Below are 27,916 nucleotides of genomic sequence, written 5' to 3'. Positions count from 1 at the left end.
TTCTGGGGAGGGTTGTGATGACTTATTTTGCTTTCTTGGTGCCATAACAGCTTTAGTTCAAAGTGGGAGGTATTTACATTTTCTGGCTACTCCCTTTCCTATTTGTTACTATTCTGTATTTGCTGTGTGCTTACGTGTGGGATCTTTACATCATGCATATGACATTTTGAGTGACACCCAACTGCTGCTTGAATGTTACACTTGTAAATGTCTGCATGTTTTGTTTTAGGTTTAAGGTCTTAGGGAGAGCCTCGTAGTGCCATGAGCTGTGCTTAAGATGTATTTTGTGTTTGTAGCAATAGGCAAGGTGTCAAAAATAAACTATGCAGTAGTGTATTGACAGTGCATTCTTTGAGAAAGCTGCAGGGAAATTCACCTTTGTGACTTCCGTAACATTGTGCAACTCTCTGAGAAGCCCCCATAAGCAAAGTCAGATTGCATATATTAAGTTCCACTTGCTGAAACACCCATAATTCATTCCCTATAGTGGGTTAATCACAGCAGTCCTGCCTTTAGTTCACCTATGCGTGCCACTTTACATCTCACAGTGGCACTCAGATATAAGATGCTAGTAACAAAGTCTATCTCTGCAGATCTTCCTGACCACTTCTCTCACCAAACATGCCTGCCAGGACCATGAACTGTGAACAAAATATCAGACTGGACAACCCAGTGCAGTAACCATATAAATAGATTATTATGAAATGAAATACCACAAAAAGACCGGCACAGTTGCTAAAAGTTGCGCGCATACCGAAAAACCACGAAGTGCACGATTGTCTCAAACTAATAGAATCTTTTTTTGACTTGTACTTAAGTGGTTGTCAATTTACATACTTTCACAGTATCACGCAACTTCCTCTGTCTGTAAAACTTGCCTTTTGTCCCAAAGTTTTGTCCTGAATTTTGACCCTTTGTCCTGAATTTTTGTCTTGAATTTTTACCCTTTGTCCTGAATTTTTACAGTTACCGTCCTGAAATTGCACCCCTGCCAGTTGGTCACCCTAAGCACTACACATCCTCTAGGATAGACAGGACAGGAACTCTGCACTGCAAACACCCTAGTTGGCCAATCCTGCAGGCTGAAGTAACTGTCACTGATGAAACGGCTTTCATGGATAGAAATTGCACATCTACTGACTCTCCAGGCTAAACCAGATGGTCCTTCAAAAGTACAGCACACCTTAAGGAGGAGCTAAAGGTCAGACCAGGGTGTAGAGTCCCCAGAGCTCCCGGAATCCCTAATAGCAGCCCATTGCGCTCGTAAAGTAGCAATACAAAGATTACACAAAGCAACCAATAGGAAACTTAAGGCATAGATGAAAAACCACAACATAAGGGTGAGACAGGACAGGATGGACAACACTTCTAAAATGCTCCACAACAACAAGCATAGGATTTCGGGTGGAGAGCATGCAGGATTTCTAGATAATCTCAGATAAATGACAAAGAAGATTTCCAAACTGAAATGGACAGCCTCCCCAGAAGGGTATAATTCAGGGATCTGAGCGTAGGAAGATGCACAGCAAGACGTCAATGAGGCAGGATCACCAGAGCCCCAGAAGGAAGGAACCATACTCTTCCAGGCCAAAAAAGGACCACCAGAATCCCACCAGAATCACCTCCTGGTCTTTCTCCCACATCTGAGCTGGCAGCGCGGGGATCGATGCATAGGGAGAAAAGGCTTATAAAAGCTTCTGATGTCTTTTCTTTGTCAGATCAATGACACCAGGATGCAGAAAGAGCAGGATTAGGAGGTTGGACATTGAACACAGATGAAAAACATCTAAAAATCACAAATGTCATACATATGGCATATGGCTTGAAAGTAGATTAGAAACCGAGAAAGATACTGCGGTGAGAGGACAACACTGGACAAATGATTTGGCCAAATATTGTCCCACCCATTGACACGGGAAGCCCTCAGGGATAGAAGATGATGGTCAGTGCAGGGAACAAACTGAACAACCACTAAACTCGGATCTTTGATTCTTGTCCCTTCCTGTCGATTTACGTAGGGCTGAATATGGCTTTTTGGATCAGCTCCCTCCAGTTCGAAGAACATATCATCTACGCTAAAAACCAATGTTCCTAGGTGGGTAACGCCACCACAGTGGCCACTTACACGAAGGAGCTTGCATCCGTAGTTGCTGTTACAGAAGTTCTAGGGTAAAGCGGAAGACACTCGGACATATGTCGAAATACATAAGTCATAAATTCAAAATGGTAGTGATAAATCCTCCATACTGCTGGAATGAATACCACTGTAACAACTGTTTATTTTTTCGATTATATCAATCAAGGCTTTGAAGTCCTGGGAGGCTGAAACCTAATATGTCTGCCCATTAAATAGGAGCAGATGAAGGTGAGAGGGACGTTGAAATTGTCCCCGTAGAGTCCCTGTTGATATACCAAGCGCGTCAGAAGATGGAAAGCCCTTGATTTCATGAATATGAGCCAGACCTCCAGGCAGAAGATGCCTTTGAATGTGCTTCCATGGTTGTCTTAAGAGGCCATTGTCATCTGTCTCTCAGTTGTCCCAGCATTATGATGAAACCCTCAATGGTGTGTCTTTTCTTTTAAGGCAGCAACTGTTTTATCCATAATCCATCATAGTCTTTCCCTTTCTGGTTCTTTTGAAGCTTGATGGTCTCTTTTCTGTAAAGGGAAGGAGATCTGTTGGGTGACAAAGCAGACAAGGAAGATTGCAAATGGTGCTTCCTTCTGGAATGATTGCATCTGAAGCGAGAATTACCAGGAAAGAGAAGTCAGGGATGAACTAGTTCAGATATGGCAGACGGCTTCCGAGAGAGTCATCAAATAGCCAAGGTAACCATTACCTGCTTGATGAGGGATGAAAGAAAACACCTATCCGTGTTAGTGCAGACTGCCCTACACTGATGGAATAATTCATGGGCAGGTAATTTCCATAACTCACTCACTTGTAACAGGAAAACACTACCAGAGGAAAAATAAAGTCAAAGAGCAGATAATGAAAACCATGAGTGACATACCACCAGCCAATCCTGGACCTGGGGCCGTGGCAATCTTCCTGGAAATTGTTCACCTAAAGCCAGGTAGGCTGCAAATCATAAGTGTCAGAGAAACGTTCACACACGCTCCGTGGCATCAATCAACCTCTGTTACACCAAACCCATCAGGGCGAGTATAAAAAAGTAAAATCTTAAATAATGAGGAGTCCAGCGTTGAGAGCGAAGTAAGGTTTAATCCAGGTTAAAAGGTCTCATCCATCCAGCAAGGCTGTGCTACATCAACTGACCCATGACTTCAAACATTCTCATCACCAGGTTCTATTACCATGGTGCTCAAGTATAAACACTATACAGAGATAGATGCCACAATACCACACACCTTCCCCTTTTATAAACATGAATAAAGTACACCTAGGAACAAGGTAAACAATGACATAAAAGAATACAGAATGAAATAAAAATTGTGTACATAAACATCAGTCTTAAAAATATAAACATTTGAATCTTCTTATAACTTCCTTTGCTCTAGAACAAAGTCCTTAAAACCTGATGGCTGTCTCACATTTCTTTTTTGTCTCTGTGGAGAAGAGTCTGTAGCGAAAGAATTACGTTCATTGTTTTTTATCAAATCCTCCTTTAACACAACAACTCTGTTAAGATTCCAAATGTATGAATCCTCTGTTTTAATAGTATTGGTCAAGACTTTGATCACTTTATGTGGTTTCTGAAACCACATGCTTCTACCAGATGCTGATACCAGATGCTTTTCTCCCAAAGGGAGCACTAATCATTACCCAATCTTCAACTTTTACAAAAGTAACTTTTATCGATTTCCTAAAATCAAAGTTAATCTTACGAGCATTAATCTTCTCTGCTTCTTTTACTCTTCATTCCCCATCAGACAACAGTAAACCTTTTTTGGATTCTGCACTATTCACACAATGAGGTGCAACTAAACTTTTGGATACCTTCCCCTAAACAACTCGAACGGTGTCCTTCCTGTGATGGCATGGGGAGTGACTCAATTAACCTCAACTTTCTTTCTCATATCTTCCTTCCAATCTAAGTCATTTTGTTTGGCCATGTCAATGGTTTCTTTTAATACTCGGTTAAAGTGTTCTACCATACCGTTTGTCTCGGGATGATACAGGGAGCATTTCTTATGTTTGATAGCACATTTTCCTAAAAATTCTTCCATCTTTTTAGAGTCTAGTTGTACCCCATTATCAGTTAGTAAAATGCCCTTTAACCCCTCTCTTCCAAACACTTCCTTCAAAAATGATATCACATGTCTTGTTTCAATGCCCCTAGATACTTTAAATTCCAGCCACCTTGAATACATACCAATGAGGACTAAGACGTAGATATCACATCCATTCCCTTGTATGTGACCCATAGTGTCAAGAGCTACTTCTTTCCATGTTTTTTTGGGCGATCCCTGACAACCATGGGCTGTACTTTAGATTTTACACTCTTCTCATTCAAAACACACGGAACACATTCTCTTACCAACCGTTCAACCTGTAAACCCATACCAGGCCACCAGTAGGTCAATATAAGTCTCCCTAAGTCTTGGACATTCCTTGGTGTCCTGTATGAGTCAAATTCAATAACTCTTGTCAGATTGAAACAGGGGGAACAAGTATTTTTCACCATTGCCGTTGACTTCGGATTGCCAACCCTCTCTTAGTAACCATAAAAGTTCTTGCAATTCCTTATCTATGGCACACTCTTCAGGCCATCTACTTTCCTTGAGACCATCGCACTCAATGTTGCGCTCCCACTCATCCTGCTCATCTTCGTCATTATCCTCCTCTCCTTCAGTACTTTGCACTAATCTTGAGAATGAATCTGCAATCTTATTCTTGACTCCAGGTAAACATTTTACTTGAAAATCATACTCCTGCAATGCAACCACCCATTTAGATATCCTGCCTGAAACAGCATCAATCCCCTTTTTTTAAAGATCTCACACAGGGGTTTATGATCTGTGCGTACCTCAGACTTTGTGCCCCATAGAAGATTCTTACATTTTTTAACAGCCCAGTGTACTGCCAGAGCCTCTCTCTCGATAACGGAGTATCGTAATTCTGCTCCTCTGAGACTGCGTGAGAGAAACAATGTCACATTCTCTGAACCTTCATTCTCTTGCTGTAACACTGCACCTAAACCTTTCATGCTTGAGTCAGTGATCAGAACTGAATTGCCAGAAGGGTCAAAACGTCTTTGCTTAGAGTTTTTTTTAGCATTTCTTTAATTTCTTTAAATTCAGCTTCACACTTTTCAGTCCATTCAAATTCAACACCTTTGCATAACAAAGCTTTCATGTTGACACACCTCTCAGCAAAGCCTCTTACAGTTTTACTGTAGTATTCTGCCATACCAAGGAATTTCATAGAGTCCTCCTTATTGGTAGGGGAAGCTAATTTTTGAATGGTATTATCCAAGTCATTTTTTGCTGCTACACCTTCACCAGATATTGTGTGGCGCAAATAATCAATCGAAGATTTTTTAAATTTACACTTGTTCAATCTAACAGTGAGGTTAAATTGATCACAACTTTGCAATACCTGTCTTACTCTCATATCATTTTTTTGTCCATGTAGGAGAGTAGGATCTGCTTCACATGGGTACCCCCACTTTTTGCTGGTGTTTCACTGTTTTTCGACCTTAGTCTGGCTGTGGCCCTGCTAATCAGGCCCACAGCCTAGCTGCTTCCTCTCTAAAATGGTTTCCATGTACATTAGGTACATATCTAATTGGATTCTGGAGTGCCTTATAAGCCGCTATTATATGGTATACTATGTACCTAGGGCATAGGTACCTCAGAGGCCTACCAGGGACTGCAGCATATATTATACCACCCATGGGAAGCACTCCAAAATGACACCACAGGTCTGCTACTGCAGCCTGGGTAAGGGTGTGCTTGTACCCCTTACTGTGGTATAAGCTACCTATATCACTACCCTATACAGACACATATAAACCTATAAGCCACTCCTATGGCAGGCCTTGACAATCCTGAAGGCAGAGTGCTTGGTTTTATGTGAGAGGGTGCCTAAGCATGAGCTGAGCCCCTCTGCAGCTTTATGGCTGTTCTGTGATACAGCCATACCATATACTCTTAAGTGCATTATAACCTCACGGTAAATGGTAACTGTGGAATGGCTGCATCAAAACATGTCGTGTTTGGTGTCAAACGCTTTGGAATACTACCACCTGCCCGTTCTGGCGGCGGGGGTTGCATTCCACCCTTCTAGAGGGAGAACCATGTTCACACTGGCTAAACCAGGTAGGACTTTCCTAAGCCCTGGCATCACAAAATGGATGCCTCTGCCACAGACACGGGTCTGGCCTCCTGCTGCTGACCGAAACTCCGGCAGGGGGGGCTTGGACAATAGATTCCCTGTCGAAGGGAGGTGTGACCACCTCCCTAGACAGGCTGATGTGTATTGGAGCTGGGCGGGAGCAGTCTCTGGTGCTTTGAAGTCCTGCACTGGGGGCACGTTTGCTGTGCCTGTGCATAGCCCAGTTCAAACCGGTTGCAGGGGCTACCTGCCCCTGCTCTGGCACGAAACTGGACAAAGGAAATGGGTATACCCACCCCTCTTTCCAGGCCCACCCATAGCTGGGGCCTTAGAGTTAGTCCATCCCCTAAACTTACTATAAGTAAAGGAATCCAGTCCCTAGAACTTTAGATTACCCTGGATGAAACTCAGCTACAGATATCCTGGACCTTCGACGTTCTATGCTGACTAGAAGACTGAAGAAATCTCCCGTGGGGTCAAGGAGTGACTCCCCTGCTTGGCAGGCACCAAAGAAGCAACTGACTCCGAGAAGCCCCAGCCTTGAGCACTGACTGCACCGAAGATTGTTGGCCTCCATTCCACGAGTGACCCGTGGGCCAGCTTCAAGTGTGACCGTTCGAGGCTCCTTTGCGATCACTAGCCCGTTGGCTAGCAGGTCCCCACGAATACAACTCCTTTTCTAATTGGGCGTTCCTAGTTGCTCCAGACGTGCCCTGACTTACCCTCGCTGGGTGAGTCCCTCAGACCTTGCTGGTCTGCACCGCAGTCCTAACTCTAAATTCCAGTGGCTTGCCGTTGCCAAGGCTTGTTGGGTCCATTCTGGTCGCCGACACCGCAGCACTCAACAGACTTTGTGGCACAGCTCGAATCCGGCTCGTGGACTTTGTCGACACCTCCTGGACCTCGTGGCTGAAGAGTCAAGACACCCATCAACTCACCTGAAGCACCCGACATCTGTCGGCATTGGTCCATCCTGCCCTAGGTCACTGGCAAGTGACCCAGACTCTGTCCCCTCTGCTTTCAGGTTCCTTACATCCTAGATACAGGCTTGGATCTCTCCGGACACTTCTCCTCTTCACGGCAGCAGCAGTTCTTTGCAGGCTCCCATTGAAACCGACGACGCGACCCGATACCAAAAGACACCTATGCACCCGGCTTCCCTGGGTGAGGTAACTCGAGTACTCCAGTGCTCACGTGGGTGCTAGCCCTAGAACTTCTTAAGTCCAAAAGGGTTTAGTCCTGACTCAATAGAAAGTGTCCCTAATCTTTAAATTTCCGACCGCGACATTGCCCATAAAAGATAACGGGAACCCGCGGTTGTGTTTACACACTGCATACAGTTCCCGTGGGTCCCCTGTGTCACTACCTTGGGTGGTTCCTTGGGGTCCCAGCGATTCTAAAGGCTATAGGCCTAGTGTCTATCCCAGTCGTGGTTCTTATACCACTTTTTTGGTATATGGTTTTGTACGCCCCTAGGGCCCAAACGTGTATTTGTGCTATTACTGATAATTGCTGACTTGTAAACTAAGTACTTTGAACTCCAGTCTCATAAAAAGACTAGAGGGGTGTGTTTTATACTAAATACATACATTTCAAATATATACCTGGTGTGGTTGTCTTTTCATTTGATCATTCAAGAGATTATAGACTGGTAAAACAAGCTGCTTTACATTCCTTCAAGACTTAGCCTGAAGGCTGCTCTCCATAGCTACCACTAGGATAGCTTTCAATAAAGGTTGTCTTTAACCTATCACCATAAGGGGTTGTTTGGACTGATAAAAGGTGCCCACTAGAACTAGTGGACAGCATATATCAGGCCACCTTCTCACAGTCCATCTCTTCCAAAAATTAAACATCATTTTGATAAATCTTTAGATCTTTCTGATCTTTCAAAACTTTTTCAAGTGCTCCTAGAAATACTGAGGCTACTGACACCAATCCACATAGCAACCTGATAAATCTGTATGTACCAAAAGGTGTTATGAATGAAGTAAGATCTCTGGATTTGTCATCAAGCATTATCTGGTGATACACAGATTTAAGGTCTACCGTAGAAAAAACCTTGGCACCCTTTAATAGCATTAGCATGTCAGAAATCTTGGGAAGGGGGTACTTATCGACTACAACTTGCTTATTTAACTCCCTTAAGTCAACACATAGGCTTTGATTTCCATTTGTCTTCCTGGCAACTACTGCTAGAGCCAACCACTGAGTTCCTTCTACTTCTTCAATGGTACCCTTTGAGTTTCTCTAACTCCAACTTCATACTTTTTTAACATTAAAGAGTAACTGTCATCAATGTCTTCTCCCACTTTCACCTCTTTTATTTGACAATTATCTTTCAAAATGATAGGGGGATCATTATTAGGATCAAGTATCACACCTAGATCTCTCTGGTGAATCCAACTCAGGATACTGTCACCTTTTTGAGAAACATACATTTTCCCAGAAAGATATCTTTCTTTATATTGTAATAAACCCCCGAAATAACCTAGAAGTTTTATACATTCTCCACCATAAGCACTGGGTTGAATATCAGGTTTCAATACCTTGATCTTGTCTTTAAGATTGTGTAAATAAAACTCTTTGGAAACAATAGTGATTTTCGCCCCCGAATCTAATACCACTTTAGTCTTCTTCCCTTCAACTATTATCTCATACGAGGGACCTTTCTTATTTTCAGAGGTCACCTGTGAAACAATCTGCCCACACTCAATATCTGAACATTCATCACTGTCACTATTATATCCTTGAGAGATTGTGTTAACTTTCCCTTTGTAAGTTTTAGCTTTACAAACTGCAGCATAATGTCCCATCTTTTTACAATTTGAGCATGTAGATTTAGGTGCGGGACACTTCTTGTCGTTGGCAAGATGCCAAATATTTCCACATCTATAGCATTTGGGAAGAAAAATGTTTTCTTTTTAGGCTTAAAATAGTTAGTTTTCTTCTGATTCTTTTCCATAGAGGAATTTTTTACTAGATGAACTACATCCCCCTTAGATTCATGTTTCGTAATGACTTCTACACATTTCAATGTGTGATCAATTTGTTTCGCCATTATAAGTATTTCATCTAATGAGGGATCATCCTTTTGCCATAAATCATCTCTCACTTTTTCCTTGTTACAGCCTAGCAAGAATTGGCCTCTTATTCTTTCTTCTACTAATGCACCAAATTTGCAGGATGAACCTAACTTTCTTAATGAAGTGACATAGTTTTCTACTGACTCTCAAGCCTTTTGAGTCCTGCGACCAAAATGATAGCGTTCTAAAATGGTGATTACTTTAGGTAAGTAGTGCCTATCAAGTTTTACCATACATATTTCATATTCATTTAACTTCTCCCCCACTATCTCTGGTAAGTGATCAAACACTTCCTGCCCTTTCAAACCTAGACAGTGTAACAAAAGAGCTGTTTTTCTCTCAGCACTGAGAGAGGTTCCACAAACCTTTGCATAACATTTGAACACTTTTTTCCACTTTTGCCATCTGATGGGAGCATCCCAAGGAGTTGTTAGAAAGAAAGGAGGTTCTGTAACGTGTTGCATGGTAAAGCAAATAAGCGACTATAAAAGTAACAATACCAATAAAGCAAAATACAAAGTTTATATCAATGCACCACAAAACAAAGAAAAGAAAAATGCAATATACCAATGCATCATTAAAAGACTAAGGGGTCTATTAGTATGGCAGGTGGAGGCACCACCGCGGTGCTGGCGGAAAATGCTTTTTTCCGCACACCAGCAGCGGTCCTCACGCCCGCCATATTAGTATAGCCAAACATAGCCCATTTCCCATCCGCCGCGGTGTGACGCAAACCGCCATCAAAGTGCGCACGCCACCGCCGCGGTGGTAGCCAATGGAGACTCACCCCCGTGCAGAATGACGTCACGTCCGGTGTACAAATCAGGATGCCCCAAAGAGCCAGTCGCACCGCAGCAGAGAAACCGCCCAACCAGAGCCGGTGGAAGCTCGACAGCGGAGCGCGAAAACAGAGTACCGGACCCTTCCACCCGGTCCCGACCGTAATGGATCCAGCTCTACACGTCTTCCCGGTGCTGTACCTGATACATTACCAGCAACTCATGGACCATTGCGGATGACGCCGCAGGTACGCAATAACACAACTCTGCCCACAACCACAACACACAACTCATGGGCTGATATTGGGTTCCTGTCCACACCAGACACCCTGGTGGGGACAGGAACACATCCGCAAGTGAACCCACACATGTCCTACCTGTCACAAAATCACCCCTCCGCATCCAGGTCACCCATCTACCGTGATCATGAAGTAATGTCCCGGTCACGTCACCGCAGCGGTGAAGACGCGGGAAAACATGCGCACAATGCAGAAGGCAGGGCCAGCGCCAGGCATGGGCGGTGCACAAAGACCACAGGGCCACACCTCCACCTTCCACACACTAGGCCCCCCCATGAAGGGACATGCCATGTGCCCCTCCTGTGCTCCCCCATGCAAAACAACAATCCAGGTGAACCCACACCCTGCACCACACACCAAAGAACTAGGGAGACAGCCACAGCAGGAGTGGCTGCATAGAAACACACAGCACAGAAGCACCGGGCCAGGCCAACCCACACACCACAACAACACCACACACATGGCAAGAAAACTGAGTCCAAGCAGAAAATGAACACACACACAGATAATGTACAATCACTCCACTGGACACACAGCCTGCCAAGTCACACAGACATACCCCACACTGACACACAGCCACATACACAGACCACATACCAGCTGCAATGGAGTACAACATATGGGAAAGCTAAAGTGAGGTGCCCACAAATGGAAGGCCAATGAGCTAACTATCAAGCATGTATACATCACATGCAAGACAAGGAACATATAAGAACACCCTCAGCCCAACAAATCACACATGGCTGGCACAGTGAGTGAAGTTAAACCACAGTCACCTCAGTGCAACAACTCAGGGAGACAGCAAGGCAACCCATGTATAGGCACAGGGATGAAAGAAAGGCCCTGAAGTCAAACAGTGAACAGCCACACATATGTATACAACTACTTGACAGGAGTATGTCAGCAGCACAATACACAGGGCCCATTGACACACTCCATGACTGTCAAACACAAGTAGGAATCTTGACACATACCCCCCCATAACAACTGCAGCACACAACACCAGTGTCAGACACACAGAAGGGTGTCAATAATGTTCAGTCATTACACAGATAAACAATCACACTTCCTGGGGGGTATCCACAAACATTACACACACTGGGGGTGAATGTTTTGCCAATGTGCAACATTCCGTCCATCATCTTGTGTGTTTTGCTGTTCGCCCTATGTGGGAAGGGTATGCCCAGACGTGGGTCCCGTGCTCACTACGCCACTGGAGTCAAGCTATCCAGGCTGAAGAGGGGTGAAACCCCGAAACCGGTCCTAGGATGCTTGATTCCGGTCCAGGGAAGGCATGGCTTGGCAGTTCGGGCTGGACTGTTCCCTTGAGGCACAGGGTCAAGACTGATTTGCATATGGTCATGTCTGAACTGGGGTGGCGTGGTGAACAAAATAACGATGGATTAAACCCACACCTTGACTGGAGGTGAATGTTTTGCCAAAGTGCAACATTCCGTCCATCATCTTGTGTGTTTTGATGCCAGAACCAATGTCTGCACAAAGACAACAGCCAAACACATAACTCAACAAAAACACACACAGAACCGCAACAAGACCAGACATGACCTGTGCAGCAAAACTGTGGAAAGGCAATGGTAGCACAGAAAGAACGGGAGTGCACAACCTCATCAGTCAGGAACAATGCACAGACAACATACCACAACACAGACAAGAAGTGCACCATCACAAAACAATCATGGACACAAACTGGGAGAAATGGGCCCCACAATGACACACAGACAGACATACCACACCACCCATCAAGTCAACATGATGCCACAGTGTACCACATGCCTGCACATGCACAAGAATGACATGAGACAGCTCAAATATGAGAGGAGAAAACACTAAGGACGCACCTAACACAAGCACAGGAACTAGAATAGACCTAAGTTCATGTGACAGACACACAAGTAAGGCACACCATACTGGCAACACACATCTGAATGAAACACACCACACCAAAAAACACACACAATGACATGCAAATAGAACACCACACACAGAGCATCTGTCAGCTGCAAGAGACAACACAGCCCAAACACTGCACACAGCCACATCAAACACACAACAGAGGCCCATGCCAATACATCACATTGCAAACACAGCAGGACATCAGGGGATGCACACCAGGCAAGGACAAGGCAAAATACACCCACAGCACTGCATGCACACCAAGCAGTGTGTGCACACCAAACATACCAGTCCCATACAGATATGAGTGACACACCATGAACACCCACAACAACAATCAAAACAGCACACCGACAACATCACTCTCAGGAAGTGAAGCAGTACCTCAGCAAACACACATACACCTAACCCAACACACACAGATGCACAAGTCTGGAACACCAAAGTGGAAAAAACACGACCAGAGGACTGGGCAGCACAAACAGCTGAACTGCATATGAGCAACCATGACTGCTAAACAGTACAAGAAAATCACATAAACAATTGGGAAAATGTCCTGAGTGGCACATTGCTCCTATGCAAAGATCTGCACCACAACGCACAGTGTCACAAATGAAGTGATGGGGAGGCACACACACAGGCAACCCAAGGGGACAGCTGACATGAAAGTGGTGTGTACGTCAGTAGTGGACATGGCAGGAGTGTACCATACACAAATAGATGGAGTGCAGACTCACAATGGGTAGGCATCTGAAGCAAAGTTAGGGGATGGTATGACACCACACACCACATGCCATAGTGGAGGCAATAATGCCCCATGTGACAGCATTGCATTAGAAAACACACCCACAATGTCAGAGTAGCTGAGAAGGTATGCACAGTGACCACAAACAGCATCAAGACACATTTATGATCAACAAAACACAACACTGACCTGCCAGTCACATACTCTGCATACTCACAATTTCCCAAAACAACAAGTAGGAGTCAGCCAGAACTGCAAGGACACACCAACACACTGCACAGTGTACAACATACAAAACACACATGTGTACACAATCACAATCACAATGCTGAACAATCACACAAACAGGCACTCTACTCCTGGGTGACACATGTGTGTAGTTGACATTGCAGGGGCACACACACATCAAAAACCCGACAAATCCACCCCTTCACACTTCACACTTCTTGACCACCCAAGTGCACACATTGAAAGTAACCCTCGTGACTAGGATGACTGACCATCACAAGATTACCATACACCTACACTGCTGGGCACCCATAAAGTAAGATCACACATACATGATGAACCTGGCCAGCCTGCCTGCAATCCTGGCAGTTGTTTTCCGCTACCATGGCGGTCAGGGTGGTTTTCTGACCGCCATCCTAATGGGCCCCTAAGTTTTACATGAAACTTTTAAATGGAAATAACCTTTAAATAAAACAAACACTCGTTTCTATAACATATGTGTACATCACTACAATCATTAATGTAGAACAACTGAAATTAAATCTTAATAATGTATATGTTATTGAAGTTACAAACAAATGCACTATATAAAAAGACGTGTGCACATCACTGAAACTCCGAGTAAACGAGTTGACATTGTTCTAAACAGGCAATGTGTGCGTGTCACCGCAGATAAGCAAGTTGAAAAAGTGTGCGCATCACTTGAATTCACAAAGAATGCGCCATATGATAATAATGAGGATGCACATCACTATGATTCAATCTGAAGTGTGCGCATCACTGCAATTCAATGAGTTGACGAAGTGCCAAACACACAAGGTGTGCATGCCACCGCAGACAAACTACACGAAGAAAATCCCTTCAAACCTCTTTTGTAATCAAAGGAATACTTATACTTGTTATGAGTTTCTTGAATGTTTTGTCTTACAACATCCAAATCTAGATTGGAAGAAGTACTTGGAGCCAACCATGAGGGATTAATTTTGGTTCTAGCCAATCTGACCCTCATAATTTCAAAAGGGGTATATCCAGTCATGTCATTAAAAGTGGTGCGATAAGTCCAAACAGTTTTTAAAACCTGCCAGTCCCATTTACTATCCCCAGTACCAACAGACTGTATGGCACCCTTGAGCACTCTATTAAAGCGCTCAATCATGCCATTGCCACTGGGGTTGTAAAGGGAATCAGTGCGATGTTTAATGCCTAATCTTTTTTAAAAAATGAGCTTTGTGGGAAAGAAACTGAACACCATTGTCAGTAATCACCTGGATGGGTAAACTGTCTTCAGTAAAAATAGAAGACAAGAAAAACAAAACAGTATCAGTGTCAATCTTATCCACAACCTTAATAGAAGGCCACCTAGAAAAAACATCAATAGCAGAAATAATATACTTGGATTCCTGTCCAAAGGGACCTATGATGTCAACAGCAATGGTTTCCCAGGGACCAATCGGTATGCAAGGAGTGGACATATTAGGCCGCAACGTTTTGAGAGACTTATCAGCATTTGCACAAATTACACAGTTCCTAATAATACACTCAACAGATTATCAAGACCAGGCCACCAAAAACTATTCTTAACAGTTTGTTTAGTCTTAACAATTCCACAATGCCCCTCAAGGCATAATTTAACAATGGAATCTCTCAACTTGGCAGGAGGAACAGCTTTATCACCCCTAAAAGGAATACCATGAACAGAAGAAAGCTCATTGCGAACTTCCCGGAAACACCTCAAATCAGGACTCAAAAGACTTTTACAAGGCCACCCATTGCTGATAGAAGTTAAAACTCTTTGTGCAACAGAATCTTCAGCATGAGAATCCAACCAAACTTGCTTACTGAAACAGGGAATACCTTCATCATGAACCAACGCAATGTGGTAGGAATCCCAAAAATTGGTAGAAATCTCTTTTAATTTTCAAAGGCATCCTAGATAAAAAAATCAGCTGAAACATTGTCCTTGCCAGGAATGCAAAAAGTTTTATAAACAAAATCTTGAAGGCGCATAGACATTCTGGCAATGAGTGCGGACGCCTTAATCATACCATCAGTAGTAAGAAAATTATCTAAAGGTTTATGATCACTCCTGATGTGACACTCTTTACCCCATACAAAAGCTCTGAAATGTTCCAGGGTCCAGACAACCGCCAAGGTTTCCCTCTCAATAACTGAAAACATTTCTTCAGCTGAGGTAAGGGATCTTGAAGCATAAGCAATGATGGCTTCACCACCCTCAACTTGTTTCTGGAACAAAACTGCACCCAAACCTTTAGAGCTGTCGTTTGTGGTGAGAATGCTCAAAAGATTGGGATCAAAACCTGAAAGAGTAGTAGCATCAGCAATGGCAGATTTCACATCTTTAAATTCTTTATCACAATCAGAACACCAAAAGAACTTGGATTTATTTTTTAGAAGTTGTCTGATTTGAAAAACTCAGCAATAATTTTTTTTAATGTATTTAGCATAGAATTCAGTGAGAGCTAAAAAGGAACGAACATCATCCTTACTTTTAGGAGCCGGTGCCGATAGAATGGCATCAACTAGCTCAGGCTTGGGTTTAACACCGTCAGAAAAAACAACATGACCAAGATAAGACACAGAAGTTTCAGCAAACTTGCATTTAGAAAATTTAACAGCGAGACCCCTGGATTCCAAAATTTCCAGAACCTTGAAAAGAATAGCGTCATGTTCAGTTCTGTCTTTACCGTACAAAAGAATATCATCTTGAAAACACTGTACATTATCGAGATGACCAAATAAAGAGTGCATTAACCACTGAAAAACTGCTGCAGCGGATGCAAGTCCAAAAGGCATTCTTTGGAATGGTAACACCCTACAGGAGTGATAAAAGCTGTCAACATTTTGCAATCATCATGTAACACAATATGGTGATAAGCTGCTCATAAATCAATAAAGGAAAAAACTTTGACAGACGAAAGCATCTCGGAGATGCGAGGTAAAGGAAACTGGTCAACCAGAATATTATTATTAAGATGTCTAAGATCAATGCATAAACAGATATTGTCATTAGCGCATCTGGCAATATCGACAGGTGAAACCCATTCTGATGATTCAATTTTTTCAATGATGTCCTCAGAAACCGAGGGGCATATCAACAACAACCGGCGATAATTATCTCTAAGCGCACTTAGCGCTAGGATAATTATCGCCAGCTAGCGTGAATTTTTATCGCTGAGATAGCGTGCTATTAGCAACGCTTATCTCAATAGCGATAAAAATCCTCACGCTAACTGCCTAACGTGAGATTATCGCTGGAAAGCCAGCGATAATCTCACATTACCTTGTTGATAGGGACAGGCAAACTTAGCCATGATATCCACCTTACATAGGATATCATGGCTAAGTCAGAAAAATACCAGACATAAAAAAGCAGCGTTAACCGCGGTTAGCGCTGCTTTTTTTGTCTCTAACAGGGTTAGCGACATTCTTGATAATAGGAGAAATGTCGCTCATCGACATTTCTCCTATTATTTTACTCTGGAACGCCCCCTTTGCATCTCATTAGAGATGCAAGGGGAAGCGTAGAGTAAAAGGGTGCTAACATGCAAATTTGCGTGTTAGCACCCTGTTGTTGATAGGCCGCTAGTTTTATCTCAGCTTTTTTGGCTTTTAAAGCCAAAAAAGCAGAGAAAAAGCCCTTGTTGATATGCCCCCAAATAATCCAATTCTTTCTGGACATCACTCCTGACAGTAATAGGAATATTTCTTGCTTTAAAGATTTTGGGGCATGCATCACTTTTGAGACAAATTTTGTGAAGTCATTCAATTTGTTAATTTTCTCGTTGAAAACATTGGGAGACCTTTTAAGCAGGTCATTGGCAATAACATCACTATCAGCAAGAACCATAACAGGTTCAGGACTGTTGGGGGTCTAAACGAATACCAAGTTCACCTTGGTCGTACCACCACAACACAGAAGGACCTTTTTTTAAACATATAATTTACCAAGGCTTTCACGACTTTTGAACCTAAAAACCAAATTTCTGAAACCCAATAAATCGATTCTCTCCCCAGAATACCCCTCAGGAGAAATGTCAGGATCTTCCAGGTCAGTACCTAAATGTGGGGAAAATAAAGTATTCCAAACATTTTGGTTAACTATGGAATGAGGAGATCCAGAATCAGCATAGATTTGAATACTGATACCATCAATTATCCTTGATATTGAGAACAAATCTTTCATTCACAACAGAATTACTCTCGTCGTCACTGCATTCAGTATCTTCAACACACTTAACCTTAGATTTAGTTATCCTATTGCAATCCTTCGTGAAATGGCTAACTAAACCACAAGAGGAAAATTTCTGCTTAAGGGCAGGACAAAATTTGTTGTTGTCAAGAAGCGAGGGACTGCCACACCTGTAGCATTTAAAATTCTCTTTTGTACGAGCATTATCTTTTCCTTTAGTACAATCTGCTTTAGGATCTGTTTTACTCAGATTTTTTACAGAACGAGAACTAGGATTAACTTTACTAACAAGACTGTTTGAGTGCAGATGCGCCCTGAATTACTTTGGCACTTCTACTGGACATTTCCGCCTTTCTAACTAAAGCTAGAATATGTTGTAGGTTAGAGTCTCCATCAACCCATAGTCTTTCTTGAATAGAAGAGTCATTGACGTGCATGAGCACTTGATCCCGAATAGGATCTTCTTGAAGAGAACCAAATTGACAATCAAGTGACAAGGTTCTTAATGCAGCAACATAGTCGTCACCACTTTCGTTGGGTTCCTGGTTCCTATGGAAGAACTTGTATCTGGTAATGCCGATACTCACTTTAGGCGAAAAATGTCTATCAAAATCGGCAATAGCACAATCAAAAACATAGGCGTCACCTTCACCACCAATATCCTTGGACATTTGACTGTAAGCTTTCAAATCTTCCGGACCAATACAATGTAGGAAAATCCTCTTCTTTTGCCCAGGAGACATTTTTCCTTGATCATCCAAAGTCATTCAACCCATTTCATACATGGGACTCCTCCAGCCGGCCAAAACGATTGCGGAGGATTAAGGGAGTAATTTTCTGCACACATAGTTAAGATGAAAAGTTAGTGATTGAAAAAGCAGCAAAACTTCACCCTTCTAAAGTTGTAAACAAGAGAATGAGCAAGCAATAAAGTAGTTACCAGAAAACAAATAATTAATGCTCCTAGAGTAAGCTAAAGTACTTCGAAACGTAAGTAAAATAGGTAAAAACAAATGTCAAAGCTTACTTTGCAAGGGAACCACACACAAACCTCTCTTGATGGAGCTTCGATTGAATGTATGTTGGAAATCAGGACGTTGGTCGTAAGCGCGTTACGACATGCGCATTGGTTGTAACTAGGCTTACAATATTGGGCATCTGGCATCAGCCGCACAATGGAAAGGAAGCAGGCGGTGCTGACGTCACGAAGAAGAAGAGAAGAATGGTTTTGATGGTTTGCCGATCGCCAGAATCGTGTGAAAATGCACAACACACGATTGCGGAGTGCCAGGAAGCGGAGAGAGCCACTGCCGGAATCAGCAGATGAAGGACGTGCAGGACAGGAATCCGGACACCGGAGTGAAGAAGGCAGCAGGAAACAGGTATCCTGAACTGCGGGGTCCGTCGGGTGGTGGTGTAACTCGTCGCCAACTTTGTAAAGTAGGGATCTAGACTCTCAATGACAAATCCTCTCAATATTCTAAATAGAACCAACCCACGTAGAACAGTACAGCTCGAGCTTGCCCACATAGTACAAGGCAGCTTGAGCTGAGTAACCCACAACACTACACCGGTCCAGCAGGGACCTCATAATATAGTTCACACAATCTTAGACGGTCAGAGTCAAAGGGAACGAGGAGGATGGACCCAGCTGTGGGTGAGCAGGACTCACATAAGCATAGAGAGTCTCCTGTTTCAAGGGGTATTCACATCACAACTAATCAATGGAGCCCAGAGGTACCTTCCTGAGACACTGCACCTATTATTACCTGACTAACTCAGCCCCAGCTCTGTCAGCCTTTTCAAGACTAAGATGGCACTGTCTGGCTCGTCCTTAGCCCTCCATTCCAAGAGGCTCCTGCCTGCCATGACTGATTATGCTCTCACCCTGAATGGGAAGTGTCACTTCCATTTCACCGGCTATCCCAACTACACTGACCTTTCAGAGATTAGCCTCAGTTTGGTCTTACTGCATAGGCTCTGGAAGAAGGCGGTGGTGCAGCACCCCCAAAATCACTATGCTGGAGTTCAAAGGTGAGTGAGAACTAAACATGCCTTTAAGTTTTGTTCCAAGAGACAAAGGTCAAATTTTAGGCTCTCATCTGACAAATTGCTGCTTATTCTGCCCTGGAGATTGGTGTTTACTTTTCTTTCTCAGACTGCAAAGTTAGAGGGTTTTGTCAAGTTAACTATCTGACAAGCTGGCTGGAGCACACAGATTGTGAAAGGAAAGTCTGTAATATGCCAATTGTTTTCTAAAACATAACAAAATGTAAAAACCTGTTAATGAACAGTGCAAATTTGTCAAATTAGGAAAGCACAAATGAAACATAGTTTTTGAAATACTGAAGGATGAGGCAAACAAAAAGTTTTGTGGGATCAAAACAAATCAAGACACTTTACTTGGTGATGTGCAAATGATAAATATTTGTCAGTTCTAATTTTGTGGCCATTTCAATGGACAATCTGCTGTCTGTAAAGGTCAGTGCGCTGCTACACCATGCTTTAGTAATATATATGTGACAGTGTGCTGTGAAGTGCACCACCAGCTGCTAGGCTTTAACTTCAGTGATGTAACGCCCAGTGGTGGCTGCTTGTATATGAAAGTGGTGGGGCGATCTGGCTACTTTTAGGCACTGTTAGAAACAGAAATGCTTCTTATGCGCAACCCCAAAGCACTCCATCGTGGTCTATTATAAACAGTATTGGTCCTGGGCCTTTTTATAGGATAACCCTAAACTTTTTGACTTCCTCCACTTACTTTTCTGACCTCCTTTTTGTTGGCTTTACAACTCTGGGCATTTTACCACTGTTAGGGTGCTAGGGTGCATGTGCTCTCTCCCCTAAAATATGGTATAAATGGTTGACACCTGTTTGGCTTATTTCATTTACTTGTAAGTCCCTTGTAAAGTGGTATTCCATATACCCAGGGCCTGTACTTCTAATGCTACTAGGGGGCTTGCAGCACTGCTTGTCCCACCCACAGAAGTAGCCTTTCAAACCTGTCTCAGGGCTGGTACTGCAGGGCCTACGTGTTCAGTTTACTACCACTTCTTCTAGGCATTTAAAACTACTTGCCAAGCCTTAACTCTCCCCCTTTTATTACAGATAGGTCACCCCTATGGTAGGCTCTAGGTCACCCTATGGGCAGGGGGTTGTGTAAGTAAAAGGTAGGAAATGTACTTTTATGTTTTGAATGTCCTGCTATAGACAAACAGCCTATTTCATTGTTCACTGCCGTGAGGCCTACTCCTCTCATGGGCTAGCATTGGGAATTCCCCTGTATAATTTTCAGTGGTAATTCCTGAACAGAAAAGAGTATATTTTTCCTGCTTTGTATGTTCAAAATGGTAGTGATTAATCCTCCTTACTAGTGAAGTTGGATTTCACATTACAATTTTAGACAGGCCACTTTTAATAATGATGGACGGATTGCTGAACAATTCAAACATTCACCCCCAGTCACAAAGATCTGGGTTTAATCCATCGTTGTTTGCTCACCATGCTACCCGCAGTTTAGACCCAGCCATAGGCAAATCGGTCTTGATCATGCTCCACATGGGAACAGTCCAGCCAAGCCATGTCCTTCCTGGACCAAAAACAAGAATTGTTGTGACCGGTTTTGGGGCATCACCCCTCATTAGCCAGGCTAGCTTGAATCCAGTGGCACAGTGAGAACGGGACCCACATCTGGAAATACCCTTCATACTTAGGGCGACAAACGCAAATGATGACTGGAATGCTGAACAATGCAAATGTTCACTCCCATTAAATAGGAACTGGGTTTAATCCATTGTTTTTTCTTTTTTTAAGTGGGCATTTCTCTGTGTTTATAATTATTTGTGCCTGGCAGCCTGTCTCCATTACATGTCTTGGCTGGCTGACAGCTACATTGCAGCCAAAACACAGACCGGGATGGGTGTGAACTGGGATAAATCTTTATTCATCTGCATACTTATATCCTTCTTGGGCAAAAAGGGGGGAGCGATGGCTCACACTTACATCTGATTAGGTTCTGTACTGCCCTACACATAAAGGGTTGGTTTACCCCCTATGGGTAGTCTGGAGCAAGGGCTGGGCTGAAAGGAACCTTTATGCTTTTTAGAGAGTTCTTTTGAAGTCACACCCTACGTGAAAGGCACTTGTGGATATTAGTACTGGGGCTATTACCCCATCTCATCAGACACTGCTTATGACTTGTAACAGATGCTGCTGCCTCTACATCTGCACATTGCCAGGAGGACTGCTGTGCTGCAAGGAGGGTCTGCCTCTTTTCTAACTGCTTTGCTGTGTTGTTCCTACTGCCTGCTGATTGCTGGGCAGCAGGAGGGACGGGATTTTTGCAAACAGCCTTGATGTGCTGGCCTGCTGCATGCTACCTTTTTTTGTGCCCCACCACTACTGGACTCCAAAGGCTTGCGGCTTGCCTCCTGTTCTTTGGAATCTCAGTGCCATCAAAGATTCCCACACCTGCACCTGCTAGGAGACTCTGCAACTAGTGAGTGCGGCAGTGGGGCTTTGGCAAGATCAGCGCCTGGCTGATCCACCAGTTATCTGAGAACCAATCACTGTCTACCTGGGAAGATCGAGTGCCTGATAAGGATCAGCCCTGCCTGATTATCCAAAATTGACTCATGGCCTGATCGCCAGGTTGTCTAGAGGATTGCTGAAGCGCTGGTGTTTTCGTCAGGACTAAGCGTTCTGAGTTACTCAACTGATGCCGCAGGGCAAAAGGAAGCCTGCCAGTGTGGCCCTGCCTGTTGCCATGCCAACTGGAGTTCAGCTGTGGTGAGGCAGCAGCCGTCTGCCCGCGTGAGGAGGACTACCATAGTGCATCGACTTCATCTGCCCAAGAGGGTGGAGACGAATCTCCAGGAGATTGCTGCAACAGTACCCCCCCCCCCTTTAAGCCATGGGCCGCTGAGCCTGTCCAGCAGATCTCCAATAAACATATTTCTCCTTGCTACGCCTCACCTCGGGAGGCGTACAGATTTGACGCTCCCCTAGGGTTACATCACTTTGTAAATCTGGGGCAGCATCAAATTCCATGTGTGTTGCATGGGAAAACCCACCGCAATGCCCATGGAATGCCTCCTGGATGCAGAGTAAGGCGGCACCAGCGATTTGCGCTGTGTCTCCTTACTCAGGATTTATGAACCCACTGTTTATAACAGGTCGTGATTGAGAGTTCTGGTGATGAGACTGATGGTAGTGCGAGTTTCTCACTCTGCCTGACAGTGGTTACAAAAATAAAACCTGAAATAAAAAAATAAAAAAGTACTTACCTACTTCACTCCCGTGCCACAGTTTGTGTCCGTGGATCTAAGACAATGAGGGGTTTCAGAGCCAATTCCCCTAACCAATCCAGACTATGCTCTCATGCTGTTAATCAGTATGAGAAAAGAGCCAGCATTGGTTAGAGCAGGATGTCTCAGGGTTCCTACAGGCACTGGAGGCCTGTGCCTGCTCTCCCCCCAGCTGTCTAAGACAGTCCGGGTTGGGCATGTTTAAAGTGCGCACGTCAGGCTGGCCCTCACAAGGGTTCACTGACAGAATATCGAGGAAAAAAATATAGAAGAAAAAAATATCGAGGAAAAAATATAGAATACAAAACTATCGTAAATAATATAATATTATCAGAAATATATGTATACATATTTAAATATACCAAAAACATAACATATTAAAAAAGAAAAACTATTTAATTTAAAATAAAAAGTAAACACATTTTTTTAAATATATTTATAAATAATTTACAAACAAAACATATTGACATTTTTAAATATTATCATTATAATAAATCAAACACAATTATCTAAATTACAACATAAAATAAATCATTAAATATTAAAATAAATATATGTCAATTTCCCACTACATTAAAAAAAACATGTTTATACTAAATAAATATAAAAATAAGTACTCCCACTTAACACAACACAACAATAAAAAAATTGTTTGCATCACGCAAAAATAAGGTTTACTACTTTAACGACAATAAATATAAAATGTATTAAAATATCACATTGGAAAATACTACAATTTACGATTTACACAATGAAAAAATATTATAATTAACAAAAAAATAATCCGAACAAGCACCTATTGCCCCAAAATATACTGGAATTTGAGCAATAAGACGGAATGACCCTGTCCTAAAATACACGGGGTTGAGACTGGAGTTAGCCATGGAATGCAGGCGTCGTTTTTGTGGGGAGTTACTTATATAAGTTGAGGTTTTGCAGTTGCTGATTTGGAAAAGGTTTCCTCTTGGAAGTGCGGCTCAGCCTGGCAACAAAAGGGCTACATCGAGGGTGAAGTGCCCCCCAGATCTAGCACTCAGCGCTCGTTGAAGAAAGAATGACAGTTTCACGGCTGTGTGAGACGAGGGATGTGTAAAGTCCCAGAAAATAGAATAATTGAAACCCATGGAAGGCTCACGCTCAGCCGAGGATGGAGCTGAGCTCAGGCTCCCCCCTCCCCCCCACTCTCTGATGGTGCAGAGAGAGTGAATACCTAACCAGCAACACGGAGGGGGGGGGGGGGGGGCAAGAAAGAGGAGCAGGAAACACCGAGGCGCAGCCTGGTCCTCTGGGCTGTCCGGAATACCCGGCATGGACTGCTGTCTGGAGCGGTCTGGGGCGGGTGCAGGAGGGACAGAGTTCTGAAGACAGAGGATGGAATCAACATGTCAGAGCACAAGGGTTACCAGAGGGGAGCTGGTGCAGGGGAGACCCTCACCCAGCGATGGTAGCTTACCCAGATCCAGGGCGCTGTTTTGGCAGTAATGAAGATTACCGGTAAGTAACTGAGTCATTACCTACCTCGTCCGTCGTCCTCGCCACAGTCCCAACTGAATGAAAGTACCTCAGGCTGGCCCATGTAGCGGATACTTAAATATCCATGAGGGAGGCCCACTGAGCACCGCCCAAGGAGAGGAACCCCCACCCTTGTGGACCGACTCTGTATACCCCCAGGAGGGGCGGCACCTGCCGCTCGATGGGCCAGGGTGATAACTGTCTCTCTGTATACTCCCAGGAGGGGCAGCACCTGCCGCTTGATGGGCCAGAGTGATAACTGTCTCTCTGTATACCCCCAGGAGGGGCGGCACCTGCAGCTCGATGGGCCAGAGTGATAACTGTCTCTCTGTATACCCCCAGGAGGGGCAGCACCTGCCGCTTGATGGGCAAGAGTAATAACTGTCTCTCTGTATACCCCCAGGAGGGGCGGCACCTGCCGCTCGATGGGCCAGGGTGATAACTGTCTCTCTGTATACTCCCAGGAGGGGCAGCACCTGCCGCTTGATGGGCCAGAGTGATAACTGTCTCTCTGTATACCCCCAGGAGGGGCGGCACCTGCAGCTCGATGGGCCAGAGTGATAACTGTCTCTCTGTATACCCCCAGGAGGGGCAGCACCTGCCGCTTGATGGGCAAGAGTAATAACTGTCTCTCTGTATACCCCCAGGAGGGGCGGCACCTGCCGCTCGATGGGCCAGGGTGATAACTGTCTCTCTGTATACTCCCAGGAGGGGCAGCACCTGCCGCTTGATGGGCCAGAGTGATAACTGTCTCTCTGTATACCCCCAGGAGGGGCGGCACCTGCAGCTCGATGGGACAGAGTGATAACTGTCTCTCTGTATACCTCCAGGAGGGGCGGCACCTGCAGCTCGATGGGCCAGGGTGATAAATGTCTCTCTGTATACCCCCAGGAGGGGCGGCACCTGCCGCTCGATGGGCCAGGGTGATAACTGTCTCTCTGTATACCCCCAGGAGGGGCGGCACCTGCCGCTCGATAGGCCAGGGTGATAACCGTCTCGCTGTATACCCCCAGGAGGGGCGGCACCTGCCGCTCGATGGGTGAGGGTGATAACTGTCTCTCTGTATACCCCCAGGAGGGGCGGCACCTGTCGCTCGATGGGCCAGGGTGATAACTGTCTCGCTGTATACCCCCAGCAGGGGCGGCACCTGCCGCTCGATGCGCCAGGGTGATAACTGTCTCTCTGTATACCCCCAGGAGGGGCGGCACCTGCCGCTCGATGGGCCAGGGTGATAAATGTCTCTCTGTAAACTCCCAGGAGGGGCGGCACCTGCCGCTCGATGGGCCAGGGTGATAACTGTCTCTCTGTATACCCCCAGGAGGGGCGGCACCTGCCGCTCGATGGGCCAGGGTGATACGTGTCTCTCTGTATACCCCTAGGAGGGGCGGTACCTGCCGCTTGATGGGCCAGAGTGATAAGTGTCTCTCTCTATACCCCCAGGAGGGGCGGTACCTGCCGCTCGATGGGCCAGGGTGATAAGTGTCTCTCTCTATACGCCCAGGAGGGGCGGTACCTGCCGCTCGATGGGCCAGGGTGATAACTGTCTCTCTGTATGCCCCCAGGAGGGGCAGCACCTGCCGCTTCATGGGCCAGGGTGATAACTGTCTCTCTGTATGCCCCCAGGAGGGGCGGCACCTGCCGCTTGATGGGCCAGGGTGATAACTGTTTCTCTGTATACCCCCAGGAGGGGCGGCACTTGCCGCTCGATGGGCCAGGGTGATAACTGTCTCTCTGTATACCCCCAGGAGGGGTGGCACCTGCCGCTCGATGGGCCAGGGTGATAACTGTCTCTCTGTATACCCCCAGGAGGGGCAGTACCTGCAGCTCGATGGGCCAGGGTGATAAGTGTCTCTCTCTATACCCCCAGGAGAGGCGGTACCTGGTGCTCGATGGGCCAGGGTGATAAGTGTCTCTCTGTATACCCCCAGGAGGGGCGGTACCTGCCGCTTGATGGGCCAGGGTGATAACTGTCTCTCTGTATGCCCCCAGGAGGGGCGGCACCTGCCGCTCGATGGGCCAGGGTGATAACTGTTTCTCTGTATCCCCCAGGAGGGGCAACACCTGCTGCTCGATGGGCCAGGGTGATAAGTGTCTACTACTCTGTGGCTCATGGACACAATTTACTCCTTCAGGAAAAAACAAAACTACCAAAATGGCTCCGGGAAGACCCTCACGCCTGACGACCTATAGGCGGAGCTTACCTCCAGCACTTCCTGTCATACCCAAGCCAGATACCTAAAACATGTCAAGTTCCCTCTTGCCCTCCAGTAGGGATGGAGAGGGGAGAAGGTAGGACTGTGGCGAGGAAGACCATGACTCGGAGCAATGAGATCAGACACTGACCAGGGTACCGGCGCTGGTCACCAGGAGACCAAGGAGCAGGAGCGCGTGCACAGCAGCAGACGAACAGACAGACAGACCAGAGATAAACAAAGAAGTGAGCAAGCCCAAAGGGAAATGACAAGGACAGTAGAGTGGGGGGAAACAATGAAGGTGATAGGATACAAGATCCAGCATACGTGAATGAATGCTGCATACGCATGTGTGATGCCTCATTCGGAGACGTAGTGCCAAAATAAGTGTACTAAGAGTAGGTTTCAGATACCCTGAATAGGAGAACTTGTGATCCGAGTGACCTGTTAGTGGATGGGGAACTAGACTAGTTACTACTTCATTTATACACTGATTATAGGATATTTTTTGATCATAGGAACAAAATCAGCCCTGAAGAAGTCAATAGCAATGAAACCCAATGACGAAACACGTGTTGGCTGGCGGGATCCGTGAAGAAAATTGTGAGTAAAATAGGAGAAGACTGCCAAAAGATTTTGACTCTTTGCTTTTCTGGAGTGCTCAGAGGCAAGTACTGATTCTTCTATCATTGACCCGGATTAGAACATCTAACCCAGGAGGTTACCATCCTCAGCGAGGTTAGCGGTCTAGTGCTTCGTATGTGCCACTGCCCAGTCTTCCACAGTCCCCAGCCCATGCCCTGACATGATCTTGGGATTCTGTGTATGTAGAGGAAAGTGATCTGATGCTATTGTGATGGTGTACAACAGTGAACACTGTCACACTTGCTTTTGACCTGAGTCCTGACAATAACAACCAAGAAATCGAAAAACAAACAAGAACGAGTTAATTAAGAAATATGATTTGCTAAAAAAAAAGACAAAATAGCAAAAACAGTTCAATAACAGTTTAAATATACTAAAACAAATATATATATAAGTCGATATTTAGAAAAACTTCCTACAATTCCAAACAAAGTAATGGAAAGCGAGAGTATTTTAGTATTAGAAAGTAAAAAGGAATGCAATAGCATCTTTATTGCTAGTAAAATCCTAATCAGAAACAAGCGGGGAAGAAAAAATAGAAAGAACATAGGAAGATTGAAGATAGAAGACGCGGCGTGAGGAGTGTGCAGAGAGGAAGAAGTTACTTGGAGGAATGAGTCTAGGGAAGAAGGCCACCCACACACATGTGGAACAAGGGAGAAGCAGGGAGCAGGGGAAGCAGACTAGATTTAAATGTGG

Source organism: Triturus cristatus, chromosome 3_1 (assembly GCF_964204655.1).
Source record: "Triturus cristatus chromosome 3_1, aTriCri1.1, whole genome shotgun sequence".
In the NCBI taxonomy this organism is placed as follows: Eukaryota; Metazoa; Chordata; class Amphibia; order Caudata; family Salamandridae; genus Triturus; species Triturus cristatus.
This window is presented reverse-complemented; position numbering follows the sequence as displayed.